Source organism: Pteropus alecto, unplaced genomic scaffold (genome assembly GCF_000325575.1).
Source record: "Pteropus alecto unplaced genomic scaffold, ASM32557v1 scaffold52, whole genome shotgun sequence".
In the NCBI taxonomy this organism is placed as follows: domain Eukaryota; kingdom Metazoa; phylum Chordata; class Mammalia; order Chiroptera; family Pteropodidae; genus Pteropus; species Pteropus alecto.
Window position 1 is genome coordinate 5,236,360 of NW_006433941.1, and position 23,214 is coordinate 5,259,573.

General features: G+C 52.8%; 1 protein-coding gene across 4 annotated transcripts in view; it reads right to left on the reverse strand.

The window, feature by feature from the left end:
* RAI1 (retinoic acid induced 1) overlaps nucleotides 1–23,214 on the reverse strand; it is a 119,087-nt gene that overhangs the window by 74,303 nt on the left and 21,570 nt on the right. For 2 of the 4 annotated variants that reach the window (XM_025044342.1, XM_025044341.1), the window contains exon 2: nucleotides 5,056–5,198. The exons of 1 other annotated variant lie outside the window; for it this stretch is intronic. The gene's annotated coding sequence lies outside the window, so the exon portion shown is untranslated. Of the gene's footprint in view, nucleotides 1–5,055; nucleotides 5,199–5,623; nucleotides 6,282–23,214 lie in introns of those variants that run through there. One more of the 4 variants, XM_025044343.1, reaches the window with a different exon arrangement.

The window sequence follows — 23,214 nt, forward strand, 5'->3', positions numbered from 1 at the left end:
AATCAGAATAATCGTTTTTAATTAACGTGCAGATCATTTCACAGGCTGATCTCCTCGGAGACCAGAGGGAAGATGGTCTTTTAAGATTTTCTTTTGCCTCCCCCCACCCACCCTGCCAAGTGGAAGGCCACCTTGCTTTCACCTACCCAGTTGCAACCTTGAAAGCAGCACAAAAGCATGCTGCCTGGATCTCTCTTGGGGCCATTAGGAGGAAAGTGTGTGCTCACACAGTCACACATGCATATGCCCAATCCTCGGAGACCAGAGGGAAGATGGTCTTTTAAGATTTTCTTTTGCCTCCCCCCACCCACCCTGCCAAGTGGAAGGCCACCTTGCTTTCACCTACCCAGTTGCAACCTTGAAAGCAGCACAAAAGCATGCTGCCTGGATCTCTCTTGGGGCCATTAGGAGGAAAGTGTGTGCTCACACAGTCACACATGCATATGCCCAAGCTTAGGGGCACACTTCCTCCTCCCCCTAAAAAATGCACAAATGGTATCAGAGACTCAGACAGGGACACACACAGGGACACACACAGATTCTCATACACAGGCATGTGTGCACATATATGTGCCAAAGCTGGGAGACATACAGACCCCTTATACAAACAGGATCTAAAAGCACACAAACATGGCACAGGCCCAGGCTGGCAGACACACCAACCCCCACTAATACACAAACAGGATCAGACACACAGACATGCACACACAAGAATATACAGATGTGCATGTGCCCATGGGGACACATTCAAGCACAGAATACACTAAAAAAATGCCCAAATACCCACACTCACGGGAGGACTGCTCTAAATTCCACGGTAGGTGGGTGTGCTGGCAGGGGTGAAAAGAAAAGGTCACTGCCTTGAGATGGGAAGTCAGAGCCACAATCACCTCGCCCCCTACAAACACCCTGTCCCAGTCCCCAACATGTACGTGCAGTGCCACCTGCCCCATGGGGAAACCCATGAACAGAAGATCCACCAAGGTCTTGCCTCCCTGCCACCCACCTGGTCTGGATCCTTCTGACCCCAAGAGCTCTCCAAACAGCGGTTCCACTCAGCCCTGACAGAGTCCACCTCGGATGTCCAGCTGTTCCTGGCCATCCAGCACTGACCATCCCCAATACTCACACTAGGAGTGATGTCTCCCAATGTCTCCTCTGGGTGTTCAGTGAGATTGGAGGAAAGGGCTGTCTTCATTCTTTATTTTAGGTAGGTCCTTTCTTTCCATTTTCTTCCTTCCTGACCTCCCCTCCCTAATACCTTCTTTTATCTCCCACTGTCCCCCTTTCCATTATTTTCTCTCCTCTCTCTCCCTCTCTTTTTCCCCTTCCTCCCCAGGGGGCCTCCGGAGGTCAACCCAAGATCAGAGTGGGAGTTTAAGAGTCCTTCCCCACAGCCCCGGGGTGGATATTTGTGCCAACACTGGCCTGTAGCTCCTCAACAGACTCAGAGCTAGCTCTTTGGACAAGTAAACTGAGGCACAGGAGTAGGGGTATAACCAGTGGAGTTCTCTGACATCTACACTCCCACCCCTCTCACTGCACCTGCTTTGGATCCTCAGCTTTTCCTTCTGGAAAAATGGAAGGGCAAAGAGGAAAGGTGAGTTGTGGGGAAAAGCAACATGGCTGACCAATCACAGGCTGGTAACTTGAGTGACCCCTGATCCCATGGACAACTAGTGTGTGTGACACAGAGGGCTTAGGAGTCTGTCTGGGGCTCCAGTTAGTGAAACCAGGGGGCACACACTGGGTGCTTCTCCTCTCTTGGAGTCTCAGTACCCCCATCTCTGAAACGGACAAGGTCAGCCTTAAAAATGCCCTGGGGACTCTTCTGGAATACAGAAACAAAACTGGCAGATTGGTAGTCCGTTCTTGGCTGCTGTGTGACCTTGGGACTCACTTCCCTTCTCTGGGATCCCATTTTCTCCTCTGTCAAACGAGAGGAGTCAGACAGGTGATTCATCACCAAGGTTCTTTTTGGTTCTGATAGAAGGTTCTAGATTGTGCTGGAAAAAAGAACAGTGTGCCACTTCAGGAAAAAACGAGAAGTCCATTTCTTTCACTGCAGGCATGTTGGAGCCTTTGGCATCAGCAGAATCATTTTCAGGAAATCATCTTAAGCATCAAAAAAAGCTTTCTACACAAAATATATCCACTACCTCATTCATCAGGAGTATCCAGAATGTTGAACAAAAGGGGAATATTAAGCAAATGATGGTACATCCACCAGATTGGAAAAGCCTGAAGACATTAACTGTGGTGTTTATGAAGAGCTGGTTACAAAACAGGAAAAGGCTCCTGTTAGCGCCTACGGAAAGAGCAGGATATACATCTGAATACAGAGAATGACGACAAAGCCTTTAAAAAACAAACCAACCACCAAGTCTCAACAAAGACTGCAAAGGACGACATCAAAATATTAATGTTATCATAGCCCACTAAGACTGTTAGCAACTTTCTTTGTTTCTTTTTCTTTAATTTTTATATTTCCTACAAACCATATTTTAAAATGTGTGCATCAAAAACGTTTTTGTTTTTGTTTTTAATAAAAACAATGAGTAAATGCCTCCAATTTAGAAACTTTCTCCTTTCATTCATCCATTCATTCATCACTGATTCATTCACTCCTGTGTCTGTCCAGCCAAAGCTGAGTGCCTATCCTGTGCCAGGTCTGGGGAATCTAAGGTCCACAGGGAATGTTTCTCATCTGCAGGAAATGGGAATGAAGGATGGGTGAGGAAGAGGGAAGACAGCCCCTTACATAACTCCACACCAAGGGGGGCTCATGCCATAATGGGGCCCTCCAAGTGAGGAGAAACCAATCCTGTCAGTGGGCCCTGCCCTCCTGTGGCTTCACTCAGGCCTGCTCTCAGTTCCTAGGGTTTCACAGACTAGCCTACAGATCAGAAACTCACCCTTAACCACCAAGCCTCCAGCTGTGGGTGGTGAGGGTGAAAGTGGAGGTGGGGAATGGGGTAAGTGTAGAAGGGTCTCCCCAGCCTCCATGGCTTCCAGTTCCAGTGGCCCTGGCTAGTAACCCCTTTTCCATCATGGCCACAAGGCTGTGACAGTCTCTCTGGGCTCTGATTTCAGCCTCCCCTAAGGTTCCTGAACAAGGCACCACCCAGCCAAATCCTGTCTGGCTAGGCTGCTGCTAAGGGAGCACAGGGCTCAGAATCTGTTAGCTCCTATCAGCCAACCACACACAGTTAGCATGTAGAAGGGTCAGACTCCCTGTTCCTGTTGTGTGGGGGCTGACAGATTTCTGGGGAGGGTTAACTCTTTCCATTCCTGGGCCAAGTCAAAGAATGGCCTGAAAACTGTCTGCAACTGCCCCTCCCAAAGATGCCTCCCCACTCCCCCAGGAATCCTCTCTTTAACTACGGAGAAGAATTGCCTTCACCTGCCCAGGTGTCCAGCTTGGGGTCCCTGGGCCTGGCTCCCTACCCTAGGAAAAGAAAAGGTGCCCCCTTTAGCCCTTGGGCTGCTCTGCCTTGCAATCCAACTAAGGCAGATTTCCATTGATTGTCCTCCACCCCCACTCCCGTTTCAACTAGCCCTTCACCCCTTTCACACGCCCCACAAAGAAGGAAAAGGATCTGGGTGCTTAGAGTGCAGTAGAAGCCTCTGACCTCACTGTGAGTTGAGTCCCCCGCAGGATTGCGATCCCCAGAAATTTTTTGGCCTAGCATTCCCTTCCCAGGGCCTCAGTAGGAAAAGAAGTTCCCACCACTCCCCTCCCCCCTGCCCTGAGGGAGGGAGAGAGGCGTCCGGATCTTCGAGTCACCAGAGCAGTGTCTGCTATGGATCGCAGGAGGCAAACACTTCGTGTGTGTGTGTGTCTCTCTCTCTCTCTCTGTCACACACACACACACACACACACACACACACACACGCACACGCACGCACGCACGCACGCTCTCCACCCTCGGGATCACCTCTGAAGCCCGCATTGTACTTGAGGGGAGGAGGCAGAGCTGGGGGGGAGAAGGCTGGGGGGGGCGGCCTCCGACGTGCTCGAAGTCACCAGCCAATCACCAAGCCCAAGGGGGGCTAGAATCTGCCACCCGTTGCGGAGAACCCAAGCCTCCGGCCTCCCCCGCGAACCCCACCTGGCCCCCACCCGCTCCCCTCAAGGCGCCACCCGACTTCAACGTCTCCAACCCAAACAAGCCTCTCCCCCTAAGGAGTCCCTCCCCTTCCCCTGCACTGGGTCAGCAGCCCCAGGAGACACCGAGCTGCGACCACCCTCCGACCCCGACAGCAGAAGCGCGAGATTTCATTGTCAGCTTGGCCACTCTGGCGCGCGTGAGGCGGAGGTGCAGGGCAGGGGGGCTATAGGGCAGGCTCTGGCGCGGGGAGTGGGGAGGGGTCTCCAGGGGAAGTGTTTGAAGCTGCTCCTCCAGCTCTGTCCAGATCCGGAAGCCGCCGGGGGAGGGAGGAAGGCGGGGGTGGGGAGAGCGCGACCTTAAGCGCTTGCGGGCAGCAAGGAGGGGCCGCCTCGGCCAGAGGAAGCTCCCGGAGGCGTCCGGGCCGCCGAATCCCCTGGGAGGCTGCGCTCCTGGGAAGTTTCCCACCGCTTATCCCGAGCAGTACCGGGCGCGCAGACGGCCCTTCCCCGCCTGACCAGCTTTCAGGGTGCAGATTGCGAACTTGAACAAAACTCCTTCATTCTCCAGCATCCCTCACCTCCCCATCCGCGGCCACCAGCCCCGCCATCTAAGCCCCTTGCCTTCGCCGAGACCGTGGAGGAAAGGGGATGGGGGGATCCCAGCGCAATCAAACGGCGGCCAAAAAAAATTTTTTTAAAGGGAAAGAAATTCCTTCTCTTGAGGCCGATTCCCTCAACCAGCGTGGAAAACCCCCAAAACAGGCAAATCTCCAAATGCAGCCAAGATCGCGGCGCGCGGGAGGGGTGCCGGCGGCAGGCGGCGCCCCGCGGCCAGCTCCGGGTTTGGAGCAGGTCTGAGCGCGGCCGCGGGCCGGGGGATCCGGGAGCCCTCGCGCCCGAGAACGGCTCCCCAAAAGACACAAAGCTCTTGCCGCCAACAATACCTGCGGGCTTCTCCTGGGTCTCCCAAGCGCCGGCGCTGCGCGTCTTGCCGTCTCCCTTTCCCCTCGCGGTCTGAGAGCTCTCTTCCTCGCGCGCGCGCGCTCTCCCCCTCGCCTCTTCCAGAACGCGGCGGCCAGATGAGATCCTTAGGAGAAAAAAATGTGAGCGCTCGCACAATTCCTTTCTCTCCACCCGCTGCTCGCTGCAGCCCCGGGCTCGCTCCTTTCTCCCTCGCGCTCCCGCGCGCGCCGCGCCTCTCGCGCCCCACGTTTCCTTCTCAGCAGCCCCAGCGAGCGCCCTCAGTAGCCATTATTCACGGGCTGCCGGGGGACAGGAGGTAATTAGAGACCGCCCCGTGGCCGCATCCACTCGGCAAGCGCGATGCGGGCGCGGGGCGCGCGCCGGGAGGGGCGCGCGACGAGGGGGCTTGGCAGCGCGCAGCCCGCGCCCCAGACGCGGGGGAGGGGAGGCGGAGGAGGGGGCAGAGAGGGAGGAGATGGGGGAGGAGTGGTGAGCTCCGGACGCCAGCAGGAGGAGGGGGCGCCGGGGAGACGCTCCTGCGGCTCTCACCGTGGGGGCTCGGGGTCACCAGTTCCGAGGCTCTGAGGAGCTTAGAGAGAGGGGGTGGGGGTGAGTGTCTCCATTTGTGTGTATGTGTGTGCGCGCGCGCGTGTCAGAGATAGAAGGGGTGGGAGGGAACGCTTGAATATTTTTCCAGTGACTTATGAGCCGGTAGGTGAGCTCTTGGCTTCGCGTTCAGTTCGTGTGTGTATCATCAATGTGGCTGTATATTTCTGGCTTGTCCTACGTGTGAATGTCACGGGGTGTGCGGGTCTGGCTGCGAGCTGTGAATGGCTGCGAGCTGTGAATGTGTCTCTAGGTCTCGGAGGGACTGAGTGATGCGGTGACTGTGTGGGGTCGTGTTTGTGTGTGATTGTTTATAGGGCGGATTGTGTGACTGCGTGGGTGGGACTGCGCCTGTGCGGGGCTGTGACTGCGTGAGGTTGTTGGGGTGGGGATTGTGTCTGCACGGACCCGAGTGTGTCTGAGGGTTTTGTATTCGTGTGGGCTTGTTTGCGAGTGGGATTACGGTTATTGGGGCTGTGGGTTTGCTGTGTAGGGGGCAGTGCCCTGTGCAGGGCTGTGGGTCGGCGAGAGGCTGTGGTGTGTGGCTGCGTGGGGCTGTGTTCTGCGTGTGGGTCTGAGGCCTGGTAGGTGGGGTGAGGGGGTGGCTCACATGGCGTCAGGGATCACACAGCCGCAGAAGAGCCGCTTAAGGCGCGAACTGGTTGTACTGGGGTCGGGGCACAACGCAAGGAGTAGTGGCGCGGGAGAAAAGGCGGAGACGTGGTGGGGCCTTCATCCCGCGCCCCTTCTCCGCACCAGAGAAGCAGCTTGGAGATCCTGGCACTTGCCGGCCCCGTGGTCCTAAAGGCAATGGGTTTGGAGAACCCTGCTGGGCCGGGAGAGCCGCCTAAAGGCTAGGGGCAGCGGAAACTGACACTCGGAGATCCCGGAAGGTGGCGGCGAGGGCTGCCTTAGGAGGCTAATCGTGGTCGGCAGACAGCGGAGGACGAGGCCAAGACAAAGAAGCGCGGGGCCCGGGTCCTCGAGAAGGGACCGCACCTCCAGGTTCGCCCCAGCGGCTGAGGGGTGGCCCAGCCTGCGCGCTAAAGGCTGGCGCGTGGAGCCACGCGGCGGTGGCGCAGCCCCCCCTGGTCCCAGTTCCGGAGCCGCCAAGGGCAGCAGCTCCAGAGCTCCCGGGGCACAGAATTACGCACCCCGGGCGGGGCCGCGGTAGGGGGAGGCGGGCTGAGCTTAGCAGGCGGGAGCTGCAACACGCGGCTGTGATTGAGCGCTCGCTGGCCCGCCCCTCCCCAGGCTGCTCACCGCCCACGCAGCCATTCATTCATTCATTCATCCGCTCGTCTCTCCATCCACTCAACCCACCCTTCTCTCCACACACGTGTCCGACCTATTGTCGGTCCACTAGATTATCGATTATTGAGCCAGGGACCATACACACATGTCAGACCTGGCTCTCCACTCTCTCTTGCTCGCTCTCTAGTCTACTTCACTCTTCTCAACCCCCACCCACGATATCCCACTCAGACCCCTCTCTCTCTTGCTAGAGGAGAAGAATGCACCCCACGACCTCTATCACACTTAAGTTTTGCTGTTCAGTGATCTCCCGACCCCCTCTCCCATCTCCTAACCCCCCTTCCCAGCTTCTACTAAAGTCTCTATACATCCAGCTAGGTGGGGGTAGATAGCTCCACCCCCTCTTTGGCCCTTGCAAAGGCCTGGTGGCCCTTTAAAGAGGGCAGTGGCTGGTAACATATCACCCCATTGCCTGAGTGCCTACCTCGGCCCAGGCCTCTCTGGGCTAGGGCTGGAACAAGTTAGAGGAGTTTCATAAAATGATTGCTATACCTCCAGGTTCTTGGCTGAAGGCTGTGCAGGACCTGGTGGCTACCAAACCTACCACTGGTACAGTGTCATTCCCAAACCAACCGTTTGTACAGTGTCAACTGGGAAACAAAACAGATTCCTGGGCTCTAGCCCAGACCTAATCAATCCAAGTGCACAGAGCCTCTGCACATGCCATTCCTTCTGCCTGAGGATCAGCATCTTACTGTCAGGCCTGGAGCACCCAGACTTCTGAGTGTGGCCACCCATGGACAAAGAGCAGAGCTCTCTCCCAGAAATGGACCCAAAACATGCCTTTTCGGCTGACCTCTGGTTTACCTAGTAAAGATATAGCAAAAAAAAAAAAAAAGTGGGGGGTGGACTGCAGACACTCACTCTTAAGTGAGCAGGCACTGGGCAGCCCAGTGCTCTGGACTCTGGGTTCCCTGTCTTTAAAAGGTAGGCTCCTTAGTCTCTACTTTCTATTATCCAGCCTGGGAACCAGGGTCCCTCAGCTCTGAGGCTGCTGGGTGAGCCAGGAGAGGCCCACCGTATGGACTATTAGACAAAAAAGCCCAAATCCCTAGTAGGGACCAACCCAGCTATAGACAGGCCCTTAACCCATCACAGTTCCACCTGACCCTCAGCCTCAAACTGTCCCTATCACATCCTGACTCAGCCACCTCTTCCACGCAGCCACCCACAAGGACAAGACTGGCAGGTGGGACTATGAGGATGGTTATATGTGCCCCCTTCTCCTGGGAGAGCAGGGACAGGCTCCCCATCCCCCCCTCCCCCCGGTGATCAGAAGAAGAAAAAAGTCCCCACAGTAGCTGATAAGATCCCACACAATCAGGCCCCACCACCTCTCTGACCTCATGCCACCCCCACACTCACCACTGTTCCTTGAATTTATCAGGCGCACTCTTACCCCAGAGCCTTTGTACTTGCTGGTCCCTCTGCCTGGCATGCTCTTCCCCACCTTCTCATTTACCATGTAATTTACTTGTATATTTATTTTTGTTTGCTCATTGGTGTATCCTTTGTACCTGGAATGGTACATTTAATAAGCATTTATTGAATTAATCAAGGAGTGAGTGAATGAATGAATGAGGCTGACCTAAGCCTTCTTCCTGTGAACCTGACCCAGCCCAGCGCTATTTTTTGAACCAACAGCCCCTGTGGAGAACAATAGGGATGGAGTGGGGATGGAGAATACCAGGACAAGGACAGGTCACTTGATTCATGAAAGGATTGCTATGAAAGGACCTCACGGGAGGTCACTCGGTGAGTGCCCTTCGTATAGCTTATCCCAAAGGACAGCAGAGCCCTTCATCTGTTCCACGGACCTCTATGTTGTTCCTGAAGGCAGACTGGCAGAGGGGGCCAGATTCACATCTGCCAAAAAGGGAAGGAAACCCCCTACCTGGCCAGGGCCCTTCTACAAATGTTATCACAGAAAGTCATCAGGAAAGCTCCCCAAGCAGGGATCTGCCCATCTCTGAGAAGAGAAACTCAGGCTCAGAACCAAAAAAGGACTTATTAAGAATACACAGCAAGACAATCTGATCTCTGACTATATGTTTCTAGGGAGATCTTGCTTACCACTGTGTGGCACAGGGCAGGTACTCAATGTGGAAAGTGAACAAATAGCAAATGAATGTAGTGACGTCAAAATTCACACTTAGGTCTACATGGCCCCCAAACCCTTGCTTATTCTATCAGACCCTACTAGCAGGATCACAATGATAGCACCCAGCACACAGCAGGTACTCCACAAATGCTGAGAGAATGATCAGCAGGGGAGGCTGCTTGCCTGGCAGGCTCCCTGTCCTGGCCAGGGGTCTGACTCCACCACCTGCCATGAGTCCTGTCCCAGGCTAAGTGGGGAGAAGGGATTCCCCCATTTGTTTGGCTGGTAGGAGAGTTCTATGGGCTGGGGTAGGGATGTTCACAGGTCTCAAGGTGCCTGATCTTTCCAGGAAAGCCTAGGCCTGGACAGGTTGCCCTTCTGTTTGCCTAGCGCTATCTGCTTTCCTGCAAAGTGTATGTCCAAATGCTATTCCAGGGTTAAATAATAAACAGGAACCAAGGAAGGGACCCCACGCAGGGATATGGGGAGTACAGGCAAAGGGATCAGTAGGGCTGCCAGATATTGGGCACAGTGACAGGTCACTAGGGTTGGGTTAGCCAGGGGTCACTTGGGTGGGCACAAGAGGCAGAGAAGAGGGGCCTGGACTCCACTCACCAGGCCAAGCTGGTGCCACTCAGACCCAGAAGTTGCTTTCAAGCTCAGCCCTGTCTGGTAACCCCTAGGTCCTTGTGGCCTTGGGATACCGTGGAGAAGACAAGAGTGTCAGGTACTTGACCTGCAAGTATGAAGGCCCGGAATCAGAGGTGGGTGAGGCAAGTTTCAACATCTACTCCACACATGTTTATGGAGTAGTCAGCCAGTGATTTCTAATCTCTATCTTTCCTCAGATCAGTTACTCTCCCTATTTCAGAGACTGGGTCACTGATGTCCAGACAACTGACTTGGCCCATGGTCACACAACTTGACTATTGCAGAAATATTTATCCATTTGCTTGGCAAATATTTATTGAGCACCTATGTTCCCAGCACTGTTCTAAGTGTTGAAGATTCAGAGCTAGGAATGAGACAAAGCTTCCAGTTTTTCTAGTCCTGATACAGACAAGAAACAGAATGAATGAGTAAATCATGTAGTATGTTACATTTAGGTAGGGCAGTGCTGTAAAAAAATAAATAAAGCCAGGGAAGAAGGCTGGGAGCATCTTGGGGAGGACTGTTTTTTCACATTGGGTGGTCTGGGAACTCACATTTGAAAACATTTGAGAACAGACTTGAAAGACTAAGGTAGTGAGGCATGCAGCTATCTGGGGGAAAAGCTGTATAGGTAGAGGGAGCAGCAAGTGCAAAGGCTCTAAGGCAGGAGCAGGGTAGGAATTTTCAAGGAATGGCAAAGGCTGCTGTAGCTGGAGCGGAAGGAGCAATGGGGTTAGTGGGAAGAGATGGGGACAGAGAAGTGACACATCTTTGTAAGAACTTTGGCTTTTACAGGGAGTGAGATGAGTCTCTAGTGTTTTGAGCATAGGAGGGATGTGATCTCCCTGAGGTCCTCAGAGTATCCCCCTGGATGCTGTGAAAAGAACAGGCATGGGGCCAGAGCAGGAGCAGAAAGCCCAGTGAGGTGACCCCTACACAAGTCCAGAAAAGCAATGACAGGGCCTGGCCAGGGTTGGGGTCATGAAGAGCTAGGAAGGCATCAGATTCTGGATTTATTTTGGAAGCAAGGCTAACAAGATTAGCTGATGCATTTGGCCTGATCAACTAGGATGGAGCTGTAGTGATCAGTCAGTAGTCATGAGGTGAGTGGGAAAGTCCTCAGGAAGGAACCACTCTACCCGCTTCTGAAAGGTTAATAACCTTCATGCCAATCTGTTAACTGTTGAATAGGCTCCATTTTTAGTGGACATACTGAGAGCAGTGCACTGCCTGGGTCAGTACCAGGTGACCTGCCAAGTCCCTTTTCCACCCCAAAGTTGAGTTTCCCCTTTTTTATGAACATGTCAGTCCAGGTCAGTGGCCATGGGCCCTATTTGCCTTTCGTCCCTCATAGATCCTATTGTTTTCCCAGACCAACTGAGTGAATCTACTCTGCGAAGCTCCACTCCACAAATCTCTCCTTTAGGGTCTGATTATGGAGCACCCACCAAGTATCAAGTATTTTGGGAGACACCAGGGAAACAGCAGTGAACAAAATAGACAACCCACTGCCCTCAAGGGCTGGCATGGTCACTAAGCAATTCTAGCTCTATTCCTTTTTCTCCTACACCAAAACCCTCTGATGCCCAGCACTTCTGCGAGCTGGGCCACCACTCGAGACTGAGAGCAAAACACTAGAGAAAATGTTTTTCTTTGAAAGCAAAGAACTTCATGTTTTAGTTGGGGGGTGGGGGGCATCAGGATTATAAATATCCAAGTTTGCTTAAGGGTTTACGTTTTCAAACAGGTGGTATATCCCGCCTCCTGCCCTGCCTCCCATCCCAGAGGATGGCCTAGAGGTCAGAGGAACATCTGCAGATCTCCCTATTTAGGTTCTGGCCAGAGTCAGGGCAAGAGAAAGTCTTGTTTGGCATCTACCTCCCCCACCCTGGGAATAGGGGTTAGGGGTGTACATCACAATCTCTGCCCTGGGATGGCCCTTGGCTCTACACGGGCTGGGCTAGATTCTGCCCACCAAAGCCCACCAATGCCTGTGACTGAGACCAATTCTTTTTCTGCCTGCCTTTGATCTGTACAACCTTTGATCTCTGCTGCCTGTGGCTTTCTCTGACATCTATCTGTCCATCCTTCTTTACTAGACTGTGGGAGGCTACCAGATGTAGCCATACAACTTCAGACTCGATAGGGCAGACCTATCCACTAGAGATCCTCTTCTCTAGGCTGGGCTCGAGTGTGAACCTCGACCTCTCTGTAACCTCTCACCTCTAGACCCTGTAGCCTCCCTTTCCTGAGTGATCCATACCAGTAAAGCCCTAAGGCCCCACCCCACCCCCACTGACATTCATCTTTTTTTTCACAGCATCTGAGTGTACCAGAAAATGCTGAACTTGTGTCCCTGAGCTTGGAGGAGGCAAGATCCTGGGTTTAGAGGGCTGTGGCTGCAGGCAGGGATGGTGGGAGGGGTGGATTAATGAGAAAAAGGAGAATTGGACAGCTGGAAAGGAAGACAGAAATGGGGAGGAGGCAGAGGGGATGGAAAAGGGAGGGGGATGAGAGATGGGAGAAGACTGGAGGAGAAAAGTAGCAAAAACAAGGTGGTGAGAGGAAGGAATGACAGAGCGACAGGGTGCGCAGGTTGCGGAGAGTGGAGGGCACCAGAGACCCAGAGGGGACGCTCCAGAAGGGCACACAAGGGTCTCCACAGCCTCTTCTCAGCGTGAGGAGGTGCTAGCCCTGCTCTGTGCTCTTTGGCTAGGTCCTGGATTCAGAGGTTACCCCTTGGTTCCTGGCTATGACCAAAATCCCCCACTCCCAGCATATATGGCCTGGCTGAGATCCTGTCACGGCCATGGGAGCAGTTCATAGAACCACATACCTGCTCTGTGCTGAGCAGGGCCCACAGGAGCCTTCTTAGCCTGTGCCCCTACCTCCCGAGGTACAGCCCAGGGCTTGAATCCACATTCTTGGCCAGGAAGCCACCAAGGGGCCAGGGGCAATAGTGTGACTGAGGCCTATCCAGGCCTCTGTGCCAGTACAGATGGACTCCTGACCCCAGCCACTGACTGACTCCTGCCCTCTGTCATGAATGAACTTCTAACCCTAGCCACAGTCCCTAGCCACACACCAACATCTGGCCTCAGCTACAGATTGATCTCTGACCCCAGCCCTGGCTTCAGTCTGAGCCCCGATGCTGGCAGAAACACACTGTAGTGACCATCCCGTGAACACATTCTACCAGGCCACCAGGGACCATGTGGAAAGCTCAGAGCCATCCCATTCCTGAGGTAAGAAGCACCATCAACCCCGGAACATGGTTTACACCGAGACTTCAAGGCCACGGTGACCAAAGAAGGCCCAAGGCCACTGGCACTTTCCCTGAGTCCAGTGCCACTGAGCAGGCGGCCAGTGCAAGCAGGCCATATGCACACATAGACTCACCCTGAGTCAGAAAGACCTACACTCATAGTAACACCCACAGGCCCAGCCCGAGGCCCTCACACACAAACATACATGCAGAGACAAACAAGGCCTGAGACAGGCACCAGCACACATGTGCCAACCAAAGAACCCAAGCACACACAGACTGTCCACACTCTCTGCCCCTTATCACCAGGACACACAATCCCTCCAACCCAGGCCCAGGGGTTCCCCAGGTACCCGAGAATAGGAATGACAACATCGCCCCTCTTCCTCCCCTTCCGAGAGGCTGAAGAACCCTCAGACCCTTCCCTGGGCCCTAGAAGCTTCCTCCATCTGCCTGGAAGGAAACCCCACAAGATGATAAGCATTACTCCGTCCCCCAAACTCAGGGCGACTGCAGACACCCCAGCTTTACAGAGAGGCCCCACGTCACACAGCAGATCTGAGCCATCGGGACATGCATAAACACACATACTCCCCCAGGTGGAACTATGTGGCACACCATCTGTGTGTTCGCACACTCACAAGATCAGAGACATACACATGCAATAATATGAACACAGGAAATGTAAACAGGGACATTTACACATATACGTGTGACACAGATGCATACATAAGGACACACAGGTTCTTCTGTGCAAGAGTACACACTTGAACCCACACACACACCTTGGTGGCAGCTACTTGCCTCCACACATTTGTTTACTTTGACCCCAGGCACCCTGGGACGAAGAGCCCTAGAGCTCACGGGAATCTCTGGGTGGCTCAACCACTACTCAAATGACCCCTCTCAACCCTTCCCAGCTCAGCTTAGAGCTCCTCAGGCCTCTGCTCTCCCTCGATGTGGTGGCACCACAGATGCTGGCCAAAGGTTTCTCCTGGCCTCAGCCCTCAACCCTAGCCAGGTGAGGATCCCTGAAGTACTCCTAACATCTGCCTGGACCTGGGCTGGGTTGGCCAGCTCCCTCCCTGCTAAAGGAGACCCAGTCCTTTGGATGCTAGAGACCAGGGGCTCAGCTTCTTCTGGAATAGGGAAGTCCTGGAGTCCTGGGGAACATTCCACTGGGAAGCTCTTTTCAGGGGTGCCTGAATCTGCTGGGATTGCCTCTAGAAGGATGGAGAAGAAAATGCTGATCAAAAAGGAGTATTGGGGGTGGGTGGGACATTCATTGCGCTGTGAATTTTTACCACTTGAGTGTATGGGGGCGGGGGCGGGGGAGGAGGGGAGATAGAGGATGGGGAAGAGGACAAGGAGGAGGGAAGAAAGGAGGAAGGGGAAAGGGAGGAGGTTGTTGTTCTTGTACTTTTCCTCCTGGTTTGGCTTTATCCCAGATTCCCTGGTGGAAGCTAGGTGATTGTACCACGGAATATGGGGGTGGCATACAAAGATGGTGCTAACTCTGCCAAGCACTCCCCATGGAATCCTCCTAGCAATCCTTCGAGGTAAGTGTCTTTAGCCCATTTTAGAGATGTAGAAACTGAGGCTCAGAGAGCAGAAGTGAAAGGCACAAGGCCTCAGTGACTTCAGGTCCAGCCGCAACCCATGCCCTGTCTTGTAAGCTTTGCACAGAGCTGTTCTTATTCACCTGTTATGCCCAGGGCCCAGCTTAGCAATCCAGCCTAGTACATGTGTGGAGGAAAGTAGAGCCCTGGCTTCAGACACCCACCTGGGCTCTCCAATGAGAGTTACTAGGGAATGAACTCATGGTTCCCATCCTCCCCAACACATCCTAATTCAGGAAAGGTGCCACCTTTGCCCATCCCCAGTGCAAGTCCAGCTCTGTCACATCCTGGCTGCTCTACGCCCACTCTGGGTCCAGTTTCCACAGCTGAGAAGAGAGATAATAAGGATAATGCTTTTGCTCCAGCTTACCTCATGGGGAGAGGGTGTTATATGGGCTGGAAAGCAAACTTCTAAGCCGTGTAATACTTTCTCCCTAAACTTAGCAAAAAGCTCACAATCTGAGACCAGGAGAATTCTCCCAAACCCAGCACCTGATACAAATCAGCTATAAGAGCAAATATGAGGATCTTTCACTCTGAACTTCCAGGGCCAAAACCAAGTCCAACCAACCACAATTAGTATGTCCTTCTAATATTGTTTCCATACATTCTGTAGTAGAGAGTCTGTGTGTTAGTCTCCTTTCTTATACAGTCCGCACCACTGCCAAACTCTGTGACAAGAGTCAAACCCAGCTGCTTCACATTATGTTTCTGAATCTGTTTGTTTCACCTTTAAAATGGGAGAATAGCAGGACCTGGGTTGTATAGAGGATTGATGGAAATTAGTACATGAAAGTCACTGTGGGGTTTGCCACATCATGAGCCCTTCCTTGATAAAGGTTAGCTCTGATTATGATTATTCCCTCCTGGCCTATGGAGAGATCTGAGTTTTCAATCTCTGGGATACATATCAAATTCCAACTTCATGGTGATAGTCTGAATGTTTAATTTGGAAATACTACTTGGTTGTGGCGCTGGGACAAATGCCCACATTTTGTCCCCAGTGCCAGATGACTATAGACATGTGCTCTTGGCTACTAATCCTCAAGTCCATTCATAACCTTCCAAAGGCCAAGCAGGGGTTGGGACAGGGAGGGTCTCCAGAGCCCCATACTACAGACCAGAAACTGGGGCTCAGAGAGGGAGCTGAGGAGAGGTAGAAGCAACAGGAAGACAGATTTCACCTCCATATAAGGAAGAGCTTGCTAACACGCAGAGCTGCCCAGAAATGGAATGAGCAAGCTGCCCTGGGAGGTGGTGAGCAGCCTGTGGCTGAAGGCGTGCAAGTAGGAAAAGGTGGTCTCTGGGTGGAGATATGCAGGCAGCTCAGACACCAGACAGAGGAGGACTGCTGGAATCTCTGGTCCTGTAACTTCACCAAGGCCATGTGAACAGGAATGGAATTCCAGAAGGTCAGTGCTGGGGGCCAGAGCAAGCACTCCTACTCTAAACCTGCCATGTGAAAGCCTAGCAGACTGGCAGAGCTCAACAGGCTGGAGTGAGTGGGCAGCCCCTCCAAATCAATTCCCTGCCCACCCCCACCCCCAGGTCACAAAGCATTTGTTTTTTAGATACACCTACTTTTTTAACTGTAAAAGTTGGAAAGTACAAAGGAAAAAAGGAATCCAGAGCCCCTTCTCCCTGTGACAGTTACTATTTCCTTTGAATCTTCTCTGTGCTTATCAATTTTGTTTAGAAATCCTGGTGTGCTCTAAAATTTTTTTATTGAGATGTAACTCACCCTTATTAAGTGGTTTTGGTATATTCAGAGTTGTGTAACTATCATCACTACCTAATATCTGAATATTTTCATCTTCCCAAAAGGAAACCTATACCCATTAGCAGTCACGCCCCACTCTCCCCCATACCACAGCCCCTGTCAACCACTCATCTACTCTCTGTCTTTACAGATCAGTGCAGTCACCTCTTCCCAGCCTCTCTGAGCCCACCTCTGCCCGCTTCGGCCCTTATGGCAGCCAGAAAAAACCTAAAACCCAAGTCAGATCACATTCTCCCTCACTCAGAACACTCTAAGGCTCCCATCTCACACAAAAGTTAAAAACAAACTTAGGCCAGGGCCTACAATCCCCTATGCCAGAGGTCTCCAACCTTTTGGCACCAGGGACCAGTGCTCCTATGAGAATCTATGATCTAAGGTGGAGCTAAGGCGGTGATGCTAGCTCTGGGGAGCAGCTGCAAATATAAATGAAATTTCGCTCGCTCTCCTGCCTGCCACTCACCTCCTGCTGTGTGGCCCGGTTCCTAACAGGCCACAGATCAGTACCGGTCCAGGAGTTGGGGACCCCTGCCTTATACAATCTGACCCCTGCTACTTTTTGGCCTTATCTCCTCCCACTCTCCCCAGAGCTCCTCTGCTCCAGCCACTCTGGACTCCTTGTAGCTCCTCAAACACATCGAGCATGGTCCTGCCTCAGGGCCTTTGCACTGGCTGGCTGTTCCTTCCCCCTAGAACACACTTCTGCATGTCTGCTTAGCTTTCCCCACCACTCTATTTCTGTAGCCCTGCTTTCTTTTTCTTCATAAGACTCATCACCTGACATATCTTTCCGTCCAGGCTTCTCCCCCACTAAAATGACAGCTCTGTCACATGACATCTTGTTTGCGCCTAGCATGGAGTTGCAGCTCAGTGAATATTTGGGCTGTTTCCAAAAATGTAAGCAATGTAAAAGGAGCAAATGCAAAACCCAAGTGCTCACAGAGCCGATGTTATGAACTGGCAGCCCTTCGCCTGTGGACATGTACGGTTTAAACCACACTGTGCCTTTTGTTAATTGAGCCAGAAGAGTTCACATAAAAATCCAACTTCCTGCTTCTCTTGAAAACACAGAGCTGGTCATCCAGGGCTGCATACCCGCATGACAACCATCAGCAGACACTGAGAGATTGACCCTGGGGGGTGCTGGGGTCCTGGCTCTGGGGTCTGCGGCCAGGCCTGGGACTGCCTCTGCCAGGGAGGCCCTCCACAGGTATGAGGCTGTGAGGTCCTGGGAGGCAAATGTCTTGTCACTCCTCAGAGATGCCCCAGTTGTGGCGCCCGGGAGGAGAGATATAAGTCTTCCCCTACAGCTGCTCCCTGACTGACCCCAGCCTCATCTCCTACCAAACTTTGCTTCGCAGGTTCACCAAGCTCTCTGTCACCCCTTGCAGCTGCTTGGCCCTGTGCCTGCTCTCGACTTCATCCCTGTGTTTTCTAAGAGGCTCTACAGACCTCACTGCGCCCCCCCCCCCAGGGCCCATCCAGGCTGGAGGTGAGGAGAGGCATGTGGTTTCACACCCACTCCCCACAGTGCCCAGCTGCAGGAGGCCCTTGGGAAGCTTTGTTGAAGGACTAAATGAATAGCACCCACCCTGAGGGCCATGAGGGATTAAGAGATATGCAACTTGGGTCACGCTCAGTGCCAACACATTTGTTAATCACGGACGGTGCACTAGTGCACAGGGGCACAATGATAGAAAAGCTGGGGAAGGCCTGCAGTGGGGACACAGGTCCAGAAAGAAGGCAGGAGAAGGACTGGAGCCCAGGCATGCTGCTGCAGTTGGGCCTCTGCGTGTGTGTGTGTGTGCATGCATGTGTGTGTTCACACTGGTGAAGGAGGGTTCCAGAGAGGGCAGTGTCTGGAGTTCTCCTAGGGCCTCAGTCTCCCCACCTGCACACAGGCTCCCTATCACCAGCCTCTCTAGCCCTATAGCTCAGTTCCGCCTCCCTACCCTGAAGAGGTTTTCCTGTACTTCTTTTCCATCCATCAGGATTTTGCTGCATTCCTGTGAGTCATTCTCCAAACAAACCTGGGGGAGGGAGAGAATGGAGCAGGGGAGGGAATAGAGGAGGCTGGATGCAAACCTGGCCCTGCCTCCTCCCTCCCTCCTGCTCCCCCTCAGCACCTTCTCCCATGCACACATGTCCCCGCCACACACACCAGGAGAGTTCTGAAGTATCTGGTCAGCTTGTGTCATAGACTTGCTGTGTGACCTTGGGCAAGACCTTTGCCCTCTCTGGGCTTCAGAAGAAAATGACCCTGAAGGTCCCCACCTATAGGACTCATGAGCTTCTGAGGGGACTGTCAGTCTCAAATGAGGTAGGGCAGGAAAGTGTACCCTGGATGTCCTTGAAGCAGCCTCTGCTCACTTCCGTGTCTCAGGTTCCTTACCTCTGAAATGAGGAGAGGGCAAGTCCTTGATAGACACAGGGACAGGGGGACACATGTGCCAGGTACAGCTGGGCAGGGGGCCGAGGCACAGGCAGGGCAGCTTATGCCAATCACAGGGCCCAGACTAGCCGCCAGCCCCAACACAGAGCCAGTGAGGCTGCCACTGAAAGTCCCAATTCCTCATACTGTGCAGGTATTTCCCAGGGAGTAGGGAGGATCAGAGTCCTCTGACTGACAGAACCAGGGTCCAGGCTGTGAGAAGGGCCTCTGGGTGGACCTCAGCTCTGGGAGTGCGGGATGAGACACCACTGAAAAAAGGAGAAAAAATACCCATACCAGCAGCGGGGACTGAACCTTGGCTGTAGCTGCATGTACGTGTACATGTGTGTGTGTGTATACATGCATGCATGCATGTGTTCATAAGACAGGTTCCCCAGGAGTCAGTGGCTGTTTTTCCTGAAAAGCTGGCTTCTGCGTCACCCTCACTGTGACCACCACCTCTGACCCATAGGTATATGCAGCAGCACATGTGTCTGCATGTTGTTTGTATTCTCAGAGCCCCAAAGTGAGTGTACACATGGTCACATGGCCAAGGGCCGGTTGACAGTTGAAGGCATGTTTATGTGTGTGAGACAGATTTCGGAGGGTATGAGAAGGGGGTGTGTTATGAATGTGACCGCAAATGGCAGGTGTGTGTGTGTCTGTGTGGCTGTGTCTGTACTGCCACAGTGGGCTGGCATCTAGGAATGAGTATGCATGTAAGAGGACTTTCTCCTGAAATACCAGCTCTTGGAAATACCTGCCTTGGACTCCTTCATTCTCTCTGGCCACATGACAAGCAGGTGTCCCAATTCTGGTAGCTGCACCCACACATGTACATGCACCAGGCACGGGACTCTTATCATCTGTGGGCCCCTTAAGATTTGGAGCAAAGCTCCAGGCCCTCTACCTAGGCAAATGCCCTGACACACATCCCTTTGGACCTGGTATTAGAGTTCATGGAGCCCAGACAGGGGCCCTACCTTCTCAAGGCCCAGCAGGTTCTAGTTCAGGCCTGGATACCACAGCTGGCCCAGGGGAGGGAGACCAGGGCCAAAGGGAGGCTAGAAGCCTAGAAGAGCATGGGGGTTTGGGGTAGAGCCAGGCCTTGTAGGAAGGAGACCTTGGGGGGGCAGCTTGGCAGATACTCCAGCCTGGGACTGGAATACCCCACAGTGGTCTGCATGTTGGGACATACGCAGGGAGGGTCAGCTTATAGGCAGGATAGAACAGTGGTAATCAGAAATGAAGGCTAGAAGGCAGGCAGAGCCTCTGGAGGGGCAGGTGATAAGAAAGAAGTCAGGGCAGTGGATGCCTGGGGGCCAGGAAGGGGGGATTTCTGAATGTATGGGAGCAACCAAAACAGAAGGAGAGACTAAGAGGAACCTGCCCCAAACTGCCACTAGCAACACAGCAAACTGCAGAGCGGTGAGCTCAGAGAGCTCCAGTCAGCTCCCAGCTCTGCCTCTCACCCAGGCTGAGTCACCTACTCAGCCTCAGCTGCCTCCTCCACTGGAACATGGACCCTATCCTCCTCTCAGGGCAGCAAGCGGCTGGCACACAGCAAGCCCTCCATAAGTGGTCACAGTTGTTACAGCGATGGTTCTGGAGCACATGGGAAGAACCTGAGGTGTGGGCTCCTCTTTTGGTATAAGTCCCCTTTGCTCAATGGGACTCAGTCTTCCCACCTGTAAAATGTGATACTCTGGCCCACTCTGCACCTGAGAGTAGAAAAGGCCCACAGAAAACTCTAAGATAAAGCACTCACTTCGTACTTGGAGTGAGAACAGCAAGGGTTCAACTCCACACCCTTACAGTTATAAAGCTGGAATGTTCTGGGTGTTTCCATGTGGGCTTAATCATTTGAACGCAGAAAGAAGATGGACTCCAGTCAGCTAACTGGCATTCACCCAGGGACAGGGACCTGGTTTTTCAGACAATGGGCCATTGCTCTGTGCCCCTCACCTTGTCTGGAATCCTTGGGTCATTAGAAGGGGAATGTGGGTAAGAGATGGCCACTGGTGAAGGATGGGAACACAGGGGAAATGAAGAGTCCCTGAGTCTCAAAAGTGACAAGCAATAAGCTGCCTGGGGATATGACAGCAGCTGTGTAAAGTATGGGAGACAGTGACCCATTCACCCACTGAATCCAGATCTTGTCTCAGGAACACTAAGATTTTACCATTCTATATTGGGGGGCTTTCCACTTGGTTCCCCCAGCCTCACCCAAGAAAGCAGCCCAGAGGGGAGGATGGGAAGATGCAGAAGCCAATTCCTTGTTCATTTATCCTAGGCCAATAACACTTGTGTTGTGAGAGAAACAAGGGGCTTGTTAAGCTTCAAGGGGTCTCCTCCCGGGGAGGAGGCCAGCCCCCACCTCTATTGCCACCTCCATGACAATATATACTTGGAGGACCCACAAGCTGAGGAGTCATTAGAGGGAGTCAGGTGGGCAGCAAAGGGAACAAGAGGAGGGTACAGGGAAGGGCAGTAGCTGGAGGCAGGAAGAGGACAAGGATGGCAGGGACAAGGCCTGAGAGGTCAGGGTACCCACTTCTCCACTTCTAGGAAATGGAGAGGTAGGGCCCATATGGCTGCAGCTTCTGAGGCCTGTGTCGGGCTGTGAGGTCTGAGGACCTCAGGAACCTTCTCCTTCTCTCCATGTTCTCTCTAGCCTCAAGTTCCACGGAGTCTGTGAGCTCCTAAATCAGCTCAGGGCATCTCTAGTGGCCTCCGCCTCACTCAGAATGAAAACTAAAGTCCTGGCCATGGCCTGGAGACCTTTCATAAACCCTTTCCCTCACTCCACTCCAGTCACACTGGCCTTTGCTATTTTTGCAACATGTGAAGTACATTTCTGCCTCAGGCCCTTTCCAGAGCCATTCCCTTTGCCTGCAGTGCCCTTCCCCCAGATATGCACAAGGCTCACTTACCTTTCTCAGGCCTTTACTTATAGGTCACCTGCTCAGCGAGGCCTTCCTAACTCCCTAATTTAAAACTGCAAACACCTCCCCAACTCCTGAGCTTCTTTTTTCCTTGCTCTATTTTTTTCTCATTGCACTTACCACCTTCTAATACCCTCTATAATACTGTTTCCCACCAGAACAAAAGCACCACGAGGACAGAGACTTCTGCTCTGTTCATTGATGTGCACTTTGAACAGTGCCTGGCACACAGTAGGGGCTCGATAAACATGTGTGGAATAAGTAAAACACCCCGTTATTCAAGACAGGAAAGTCTCCCTTCGAATAATGAAATATTTATAAGTCGTTCCCCCTGCAGCAGTTTCAATTCCTTTTTTTTTTTCCTGAGACAAGGAAGAAACATACCACCCCTTCCCAGCTTAGGCCCCACCCCCAAACCAATGGTTTGCTCTTGGGCAGGAGGGGTAGTCTCATTTTCTTCAATGTTCAGATCACTAACCAATCCACACCCTGGACATCTCCCTGGATGTTGCTCAGGCACTGACTCTGCATTGATTCCCCCAATCCTTCTCTATCATTGTGCAGGGCACTCCCATCCAGCCCACTTCTCTCCCAGGCTACAGGTGCTACCTTAACCACTGGCCGTCTAGCCCTGAGCTCTCCCTGTGCCTGCACTTCCCTTTCCAACCCCTGTCTGGTCCTTGCCCACCCGGATCCTTGGCCCAGCCTCCTACCTGGTCTCCCTATCTCTGACTGCTGGCATTTCATTTTATGCACGATTCATCATCTTTTAGCCCAGAGCACTGGGCTCAAGGCCAAAGTCTCTCTCCAGCCTGGTCATTACCTGGCCCTATCACTTCTTGGCCTTTCCTCAAGCAGGACCCACTGCCCTGAATGCCATTCATTCCCTCTGCCCAGCTCTGCAAGGCTGATGCCCACTCCACCCTTTCAGCGTCCCCTACCTCTGAGCCCCTATACCTTCTGGGCCATGCCCTGCCATTCTGCAGAATGATCTCTAGCTCCTCACCTTCCTGTGGGCTCCCTTGAACCTATGAAACAGATGCTCAAAAGACATTTGATGAATGAATGAATAAATGAATGAATGAATGAAACAAATTAGTGAGAATGTGAATAAATGAGTGAGAGTCTAAGTGGAACAATTCTAGAAATAGGTGAGCAATAAAGTTCTCTTTTTTCTTTTTTCTTTTTTTTGGCCAGGTTTCCTCTACAGCTCATGGTTCTCCAGTATGTACCTCTGGTGGAAGGTCACACTTGAATAATAATGACAGTCAAGGTGTATTAATGAGGATGGGCTATTTTGCAGTAATAAAACCCTCAAATCTCTAGGGGTTAAAACAACAAAGGTTTGTTTCTCATTCATACCACACATCCAGCAGGGTGGCAAGTAGGCTCCTGCTCACTGAACAGTCACACTCTGGGCTCCCTAGGGAA